This window comes from Teleopsis dalmanni, chromosome 2 (assembly GCF_002237135.1).
Source record: "Teleopsis dalmanni isolate 2A chromosome 2, ASM223713v2, whole genome shotgun sequence".
NCBI classification, from domain to species: Eukaryota; Metazoa; Arthropoda; class Insecta; order Diptera; family Diopsidae; genus Teleopsis; species Teleopsis dalmanni.
This window is the reverse complement of record NC_051847.1, coordinates 202,603,304-202,610,515: the sequence shown is the minus strand read 5'-3', so window position 1 is coordinate 202,610,515 and position 7,212 is coordinate 202,603,304.

Sequence of the window (7,212 nt, the reverse complement as noted above, 5' to 3'; positions counted from 1 at the left end):
GCAATCTTAATTATTTATTTTATTTTCTAAAAGTTTTTATTTATTATCTTTACTTTGCAATTAATTATAGGTTTTTATGACTTATATAGCTGAGATACGTCTATTAGAAAATTGATCTTACTACGTTCCTACTACGTCAATGGAAAGACCAATATACTTTTGTATACCCCAGATAACGAGTGCACCTAAATAGTACCGACTTAATACGAAATATCTAATCCTTATTTGTTTTCTGCAAATAAAACACAATAGAAACAGCTACTAAGACTCTCTCTTTTAAATACCTTCCTAAATTGATTATAAATTACAATGCATAGTAATACTTTCAAAAGTTTTAATGAAATTAAAGTGTTCATCGCTTTGTATAAGCTCTATCTACACATCTTATAAACAGTTAACGTGTGTATGATAGTATGATATGTCATAAAACTAAGTAACTCAGCATTTTTGTTTCTTATCTTGTTAAACTGTTTGGTAATCAATATGTAAACATCATAAATGATGATTTTCATCTCTAAAATGTTGTTCACTCATTTACGCACCCGCATTGCATTAATCAGAGACAAAATCTTTAATGTCAATAAACCTTGGGTTTTGAGCTCAACAGACTTTCACAACTCATATCTATTGCAATTTTAATGGGTCAACAAGATATTATATGTGCTTATATCCGCAACTGTGTATCAAATATTAACGCAGTAGAGCAAGCACAGTAGCTTCTAAAAGTGCAATAACTGCAACTTTATTAGCTGCGAAGAGCACTGCACGACTGCTTGTGTCCTATATAATGACGCCAGAATACCAGAATTTCAATAGTCAAATCGTTTAAGTTGTAGGTGGTTTGCGCCACTGCGTTACATTAAAAATTAAAGTCATTACGAGTGTGCAAGGATCTGTGAAAGCAGATTATTGAAAATGCATGCTAAAATGAAGCTACTTTCTCGTGCTGCATGAATGTACGCCAGTGTTGACAGTAGGCGGTGAACCCTTCCACTGTAGCCATTGCAATGCAGGAAATGCTCGTAAGCAGACTGTTCCTACTCATATGTGCACTGACATATTTTTGTTTATTTATTTATCTTTTGCATATAGCAAAATATTTATTTATATGCAATTTGTCTGGGCTGCAGACTTTTGAAGTACAGATATTGGGAATCGCAAATATAGTCGAAAGTGGTTACGTTCTCGAATTTCAGTGCTGAAATCTCATTTATTTCAACTGAAAAAGCCAAATGAAAATTTTCAATATTTGTAGTAAAATATAAAAATATGAAAATGAATATTCTTTGTGAATATAATGTTGTCCATACTCTATTTGTACTTTTACTGAAAGTACCGAATACGTTAAATGAACATTTTATTATTGACAGAGTTGATTATTGCTAACACAAATTTAAAAAATATATTAATATCGTGTTATACCATTTATGTATCTATATACTTTTATACAAAAACTGATTTTATTTGAATCTTGTCATCGGAAACTATTGCAATAGAGCAAAATGCATTTTAGCGGCAAAAACGCCTAGTGACGCTACTCTGCCGTTTGTGCGGTTGTGCGATATATTATAACAAAATGAGCTGCGCAAATCGCTATGTATAGTTTTTTACATTTCTCATCGCTCAAGCGGTAGAATAACATTTTTGAGCATTTTCTGCGGCTTGTGTACACCGAATCTATTATTATACCTTTACCACCAAACCTTCACTTAAGCGGTTAAGGACTACATTAGTTCACACTACCCAGTATATACTAACTAGCGGCGCTACTGTTTGTAGCTGCGTACATTTTACGTCAACGCTCAGATGACAGATTTGCGGCACATCACTTTTGGCTGCTGCTGGTGATTACTTATCAGTCCTACGAATGATCGCTGTTAGCAGTTGCGTACATTTTTACCGCTCAAACGGTAGAGTAACGGCACTAATGTTTTTTGACACAATTAACTACCAGAAAAGGGTTTACTTTCTTCGACTCTAAACATTTATATATAAATGTGTCAAAAAAATTGTAGATGAAATTTGAGATTATCACAAATCAGTTTCAAAATTTTTGTTATTAATTGTGTTATGGAATTTTTCATTAAGTTTCAATATCTATGTTACTTTTAAAACTTGAAATATCCAATTACTTTAGGAACATACTATATAATAGCATGTGATAAAAAGTGAATTAAGTATCTTGTATGATAACGACTGTAACTGCCCGATCCACCTACCTTTCATTCCTCTATAGCATGCCTCTGATTTTTGCCTCAGATATACCTAGACTTCTAAGTACTAAGTCTCTTTATCCTAACTCTCTCAACACTATTACTGGAATAAAGTTTCGTACACTATACTCCAGGTAGTAAAAATCTTCTTCTTTCACTCCTAAGAGGTGGTTTTAATGGATTAAAGTCTTACACTGTCGCTGTTGGCGCTTTTTATGTACCGTAGACAAAGCTTATAACTGTAGCTGATATCAACAGAATATATAACAGCGTGAATCCATAGCAGATGTCATTTGAGCCGCCTTTAAATTCACTGTATTTTTCTAAGCGTACATCAACATCTGAAGAATTAAGTATATATAATGTGTATGAATTTCCTGCAGGCATAAACTATTTTTTATCCATGACAGTTTTATAATTTTATTTTATGATTCTTGACATCAATTTCTGATAGGTTTCTTCAAGAATTATAACTTTACTCATTGGTAAAGCTGTACATATGTGGTACACAATAAATGGCAGACCGATCATTTATCCTCAACCTTTGGGTATAGGTCGTTTAGATCATATTAAGCTCGCAAATATGAATAGAATACAAAATAAAAAATTCACTTTAAGTCAAATAACCCAAATGCTTCTTATATAAATAAATATTATAACATCTAATGGATTATTTGGATTACATTCAGTTGAAGTAGCAGTCATATGCACCAAATCTCAGAAATAATAGTCGCTTGTGATGTTTTGTTATATAAATCATACAGAAAAAATAATATAAAGTAATATGATATCACTTAAAATCCTTATACTTAAATCTAAAGGATGTATAAAAGGATATAATAACAATTAATTATCATTATATCAATTTAAAACTATAATTACTATTCTTTACATAAATTTTAAATGGTATGGTATTATAGACAATTTAATTATTAAAATAAATTGAAAACAAATTGAAAGTAATTAAAATAAAATAAAAGTATTATGGAAAATATTAAAATATGGAAAAGTCGTTTGATATTTTGCTATAAATAAAACAAAATGTCCTTTCCATAATACGAGTATTCTAAAATTTGTTTAGCAAAATATCGTTTAAATATTCATTTTAGAGATAATATTTGCCTTTCGATTTTAGCACAAAATAAACTGCTAAAATTGCAAATATTTAATGATGTCACATATTGTAAATAAAATTCGACATAAAACTATAAATACTTGGAATTTAAATATTCCAGAAAATTGAAAACCAAAAGTATTTGAAAACTTCATTCTAAAGTGTGTGTGAGTTAGTGTGGGTAGATATTAAGGCAAATAATGGCATTTGACTGGCACAAAAATAGTTTAATTTACTACTAAATATCGATGGTAGATTTAATGAGTTTTTATTATTTGATATTTTGCTGTCATATACTGAAAATCTATACATAAAACATAATACTGTATAAACTGCATGAAGTCCGTCCACACGTCCATACACAGCACTCCTTCCACTGCACTTCCACTGTTCACTGAATATCAGGAACTGCAACTATTACGGTTTCAATATGTCACAGAGAACAAGGACACAAATTTACGCACTTTTCAGTGTAAGCCATGGTTGCACTCAATCCTACACAAAACCGAATAATATTAAACATAAACGTGGGCTACATATGTCGAACACGTGTCGGTGCACTAAGTGGTGCTGAGTTTGTGTAGTTCTGTGTGCTTTGTGCTGCTTTTGTGCAAGTAATACTGCATGAATGACGCACTTTTGACCTTACCTGAGCGTATCCTCGTACATTTGCATAACAAAACACTAAAACCCCATACGGAAAACAAACTTTTTTCTTTTTACTAACATTTTTGTGTGGGTTTTTAAGTGCCACACTTGCTGCCACATGAGTTGCATTTGGAGCACAAATACATGTGCACTGATTTCGGATTTCGACAATTTTGTGTCAATGTGTGCTTACGCAAAGGCATGCCTCTGCCGCCGCACACTGCAACTTCCGCACCCATAAGGGTTTGCGTACGTCAATCTAGTGTTCGCGTACGTGCAACACAAATTTTTTACACATAAAATATTTCTTTAATTTTTACATTTGTTCTCGTTTTATTTGAAATATTTTTCCCCATTTTTTTTATTTTCAAAGAATTTTAATGAAACTTATTATTTCGCAGTGTGAAATTTTAATTGAAAGCATTTTAGCGTTGTTCTCTACCGCTGATGCCCGTTCGCCATGCTGCATGCTGCATGCATCCTTCAACACCTTGCAGCTGCCACCCTAACGGCAAATATTATTTCATGGCTTTATGACCGGAGACTAAAGTTGCCATATTGCAAGCGCTGCTCTTGTTGTGGCTGTAGTGGCAGTAGTGGCAGTAGTTGCAGCAGTTGCAGCATTTGAATGGCATGTAATTGTGGCATATAATATTTCGTTTCTTTTGTGTTTAGAATAAAGTTTCACGTTGGCATTTGTGACACAATTATCCAAGTTGTGTCATTCAGCTTGAACCATATGCATTTGGCAATGCTTCAGGTATGTTACTTTTATTTTTACTCACAGTTTTTTATGATTTTCTCTAGCGGTACCAATATATTCAGCACTATTAGTTTGTGTGTTACTAAGTCATTACTTTGAATAGTAATAAGAATATTAATATCTAAGCCTTGTTTTTGACAAAATGTGTATTTGAAAGTACAACATCAAGACAAGGAAGAAACTTTGTGAACAATCTATAAAGAAGGTACACAAACTCTAAATCAAGTTCAAACTCTCTTCAAAAGTATACCAGGTACATGCATAAGGTCTTTCTGCTTACTAAGTCACTTCTTTGAATACTTAGTAATAACAATTTAAATATTTAGGCCTGATTTTTGACAAAAGAAACTTTGTGCACAATCTATAAAGAAGGTTAACAAACTCTAAATCAAGTTCAAACTCTCTTCAAAAGCATACCAGGTGCATGCATAAGTTCTTTCTGGTTACTAAGTCATACTTTGTGGACAATCTATAAAGAAGGTACATAAATTATCTTCGAATGTAGCTTCAAACTCAGCTTCAAACTCTCTTCAAAAGCATACTAGGTGTATGCATAAGTTCTTGTTGGTTTAACCAAGTGAAGACATGGGTGGGAAAGTATAGAGCTTATTAATTTGACACATACCTCATTTTTTTTCGTCTGACTTTGACTTATAAACACATACAAGTTCTGCCTAAAAAAAACAATTGCGCCACGGCTTTCTTGTACTATTTAATCAAAAGAAAAACGCTGTTAGAAATCATGCTTTGCTGGTAGTAGCATACTATAAACAATCTACATTGTTTAGAACATGTGAGGCATGGCTCTATATTTTAAAAGTGATGATTTCTATGTGAATGACCATTAGCGCTCTGATGAACCACAAAAATGCGTAGACGAGCAATTGCAGTAGCTATTGGATAATTACTCATCATTGCAGCTGAGTCCACCGTTGAGGAACTAAAACATTTATAATATTATCCCAAAGAAGATATTCAAATTTCTCTAGTATAATAGAAACTCAAATATTCATAGAGATCTTTCTATTGAAACCATCAACAAGAATCTAAACTATTTAACCAGTTCGTTGGTCAACCCAACAACTCTTTAGGTGCGTTTAAAATTATCTTCGTTTTGTGTAATTTGAGATTGGCAGATATTTACAGTGTCTTCTCATAGAGTGTATTTAGAAATAAGAAGAAGAATGAAAGGGTTATATTGCTATCAATCAACTTTTTTGAATTTTCTCTTTTAATTTACTGATGTTGGAGGTTTTTGTGCAGTATATATATAATTCGATATTGTAACCTTAATAGTTCAAAGCTCGTCTCCATATAAGCATCATTGAGAGAAATGTTTTTATTACCGATCCGGTCACTTCTTCGTTTTCGCAGAGACACCATTTATTTTGGTCATTAAAATGCTTTGGATGTAAACATTTTGCATGGATCTTTGAACTACACACATACCATTCTATACAAAATTGCTTTCATCTGTGATTTTTTAATGGATTCTGAACTTTTATTTAAATGATTGCATATAACGATATTATAACTTAATCATATTTTTTAATAAATTTTAAATTTTGAATGTCATATGTAGGGAAGTGCTCAGAAACGAACTATATCAACTTACTTGGTTTTTAGTGAATTTGCTAAAATAAACAAATATTGTACACATAATAGGAGCACGTGTGCTTAGAGCACCGTGACTGAAATTTAATTTCAATGATTTTTAATGAGAATTTGTGTGGTTATACGAAGTATTTTTCATAAAATTTCCTGCTACAAGGAAATGCGTATGAATGGAATGAATGCCAAAAATAAAAACCAAGTACACATAAATGCAACTCTGTTGAATCCTTAAGCATTACTACGAAGTAAATAAACTTTAATTACTACACTCACTTGCATATGATATATAGTATTCTGTATAAAAAAAAGGACAAAATATCAAAGTAAAAATATCTGAAAAAATTTTAATTAGTAAAAATTGGGAAAAACTAAAACATTTGAATAAAATTATTTTCTAAAAAACATAACAAAAATTTTAATATATGTTTTCTAAACAAATATATTTTTGGAATTATGATCTTACATCTAAATATTTTTTTATTATGAAAATTAAACTAAATAAATGAAAAATGATTTTGTCAAAATATTCTATATGAACATAGAATCCCGCTTACATGTTTTCTTAAATACCATTTCCATTCAAGTATTTCCACTGATTGTGTACCCTAATGATAGTTTTCTATGAATATGTATTGCTTTAATAAAAATCCTTACAGATTGCATTTATATATTCATTTTGCATTTGCCTCGTACCGCTTTAATTTAGCATAACAGTTATCATTGAATTATTTGCAAAGTAACCACAGTAAAAGGTAAAACAAATACACTCAACTCAATAGTGGCAAATTTAAGTTTTACGCTAAACTGACTACGAAGAGCTTTCAAATCCTATTATTTAAGGAAAATAAAATGTAAGTACC